Genomic DNA, 2,908 nt, shown 5'->3' with positions numbered 1-2,908 from the left:
TCTTCTTGTAATTCCAAGTCTACACCATATCCATTTTTGCTTGGAACAGAACCTTTTGGTGCATAGCTATTAAAAATGTCGAACCACATATTTATATCTCTAATATACGTTTCATTGATAATAATAATTGATTCATAATAAACGTTTCATTGATATTCACATTCAATTCTTTCCATAAACTTATGTTACTGCAACTACAGTCACTGACGCGAGCTACTACATTATACGATAGTAAATAAAGTTCTGCTATTAATTTTAAAAGTATTTCTCTTGTCATTTTTTGATCAAACCCGATGTAAACAGGTTGCTTTCAATTTGAAAAAAGAAGTTATTATTGCAACCATACACAGCACGCCTAGTACTCAGCATTTTGTTCTTCACCTAACACAGTGTTTCTCAACCTCTAACAAATCGTCGCCCTCTTCAACATAGTATCGCCCCGTTTACTTTAAAAATTCGATGCCGAGGGCCAAGGCTAATGCGAAATTCGTACTGCATTGAATAGACTAGTTACTAGTATAATGTTATTCGTTTAATTATTGTACGATATAACGAATAAAATATCTAATTAATCTTAATATAATGTTTTACTATATCTTTCAGAAAGTTGTTTTTCGTCCTTCAAAATATAAATTGTTATAAATCGCTCTTTCAACATGGGAAAACGCCCACATTGGGGCGATATCGCCCTCGTTGAGAAACACTGACCTAACATAAAAATATACCTTTAAATATTTAATGACTTATATTTAAATCATCTTACCTTATAAAAAACTTAGTCAAATAAAACAATTATAGAAATATAAAAATAAATCACTTCGTTAATCACAAAATTGGACGAATAGTAATCGAGTTATCTTAAGTGATTTTGATGTTAAATTAAATATGAAATTTGTGCTTAATATAAAATAGTGACATTTTCCATTTATCTATCCACATTTTTATTTTTTTAATAGAATATTTGTTTCCTAGTGCTTTCTATTTTAGAAATCAAAGTTCTTTTTAAATAAATATTTTTATTTTTTAGACTCAAATCTTTATTAATTTTTTCATGTTAATGGAAGTTTTATGATCAAACTAAATTATAACATTCTTTAAACATTAATCTTAAATCCCTTAGATAAGAAAATCAAACTTTCTTCTTTTGTTTTATTATATCTAAATTTACAAATCTGTTGTATATTTATTTTCAGTGATTTGCCAGAACAAGATAAAGGAAATGTTGGTTTTGTATCTAATCATCATTCTTCTCGATAAAACTATATCATCTCCCTCCATTTTTGAAAAGGAACATTGGGTATTCACTCTGTTCTTCTTGTTGGTAGGATTGAGGTAACTGTTTAATATTTTTAACAGTTTAAAAACTAAAAGTATTTATTTAACGTCGACGTCATCACTCAGTGGTGGGAAATTTCATTTCTTCTAAGAGAGAAAACATGTCTTAACTTCTTTGGAAATTCCATAAACTAAACAATTGCAATTGAAGCATCGTTTAGTTAGTTAAACGTCGGCCTGTCATAAAACTGCTTGAACATAACAAGAAATGAACATTATCCATTGTTTAGGCATCAATCGTAATCGCGGAATAACGTCAAGATGGCCGAACGGTCTAAGGCGCTAGACTCAAAGTAGACTCTTGCTGTAAATGCGGAATTGTGCATTCTGGTCCACGATGGTGGTCGTGGGTTCGAATCCCACTACTGACACGAACTTTTCTTATGAGTGATTGATTGAAAATGTCTTTTTTAGTGTGACGTAAACGTTTGGAAGACATTTTGTAATTCTTTTGATTCGAAACAGTAATGCTAATTGGGTCAGAACTTTGCAGCATGTTGAATTCCGTTTTGAAACCATCGCTAAAGTAGAATAAACATATGGAAACGTTGCAAAGCGTCGAGCAGAAACTCTGCTTCGTTGCACGTGTGTGAAGCAGAGTTTCTGTTCTAAATTCAAAGCAAAGCAAGTTTCTGAATTCTACTGTCGCTGTCGCCTTCAATTATATGAACGTTGACAGGGGTAAAGAAGAAAAAAACGCCCCACCGCGATTTAAACTCGGATCACTGGATTCAGAGTCCAGAGTGCTAANGCCGACGCCATCTTGGAAATTTATGCTTTCCGGAAATTGCGAGTTCTTTTTCCCTCCATTTTGTCATTTTTCGTACGAATTTTAATAACCAAATCTTGCATAACGTAGGTAACTTAATATTTTTTGATTAATAATTTATGAAAATTAAATACCTTAATTTAAATTAGATACGCTTCTTTAAACCTAGATTTGCTGCCTGTAAAAATACGGAATACGTTTTTATAATTTTATTTCTTACAAATTTCTTAGCGATATTTTAGAAGGTTGTTCCATTTGGCATGGAATTAAATTAATTTATCAGATTACAAATAATATTCGCTTGGACATTGTCTTTCAAAGAGACAATAAATGCGCTATATTAGAAGATTTTAATAATTAATTAATTAATTAATCATCTGGATCTTTTCTATTCTTAATAATTAAATTTTTAAACTACTGTAGGAAGAAGTATCATTCTCAAATGTTATAATCCATTTTCCAAAGAGACGTGGAAACATTTTAGAAACTTCTTTTACTCAAAACAATTAAAACAAGCAGCAAAACAACAGACAGGTAAGGCGTTTCAATTTTTATTCTACAACGTATATGCAGTCAAAAATTGTATATAAAAGTTTGAATCTTTATTGCCCAGTCTATGAGTTTATTATTGTAGAATGATGCTTGAAAAGTAATGTTATTCATTCACGCATTTCGCTATTCGGGTGAGACAATCTTCTAGTCCTCTCTGTCCAATTGTAGATAAAAGATTCACATTAGTCTAATAACACAATCTGACAACTGACGCGTATAATCCATTCAGTAGGACAGTAATTCCATATACTT

Source organism: Centruroides sculpturatus, unplaced genomic scaffold (genome assembly GCF_000671375.1).
Source record: "Centruroides sculpturatus isolate CEXI.00-Female unplaced genomic scaffold, Cexi_2.0 scaffold222, whole genome shotgun sequence".
In the NCBI taxonomy this organism is placed as follows: Eukaryota; Metazoa; Arthropoda; class Arachnida; order Scorpiones; family Buthidae; genus Centruroides; species Centruroides sculpturatus.
This window is presented reverse-complemented; position numbering follows the sequence as displayed.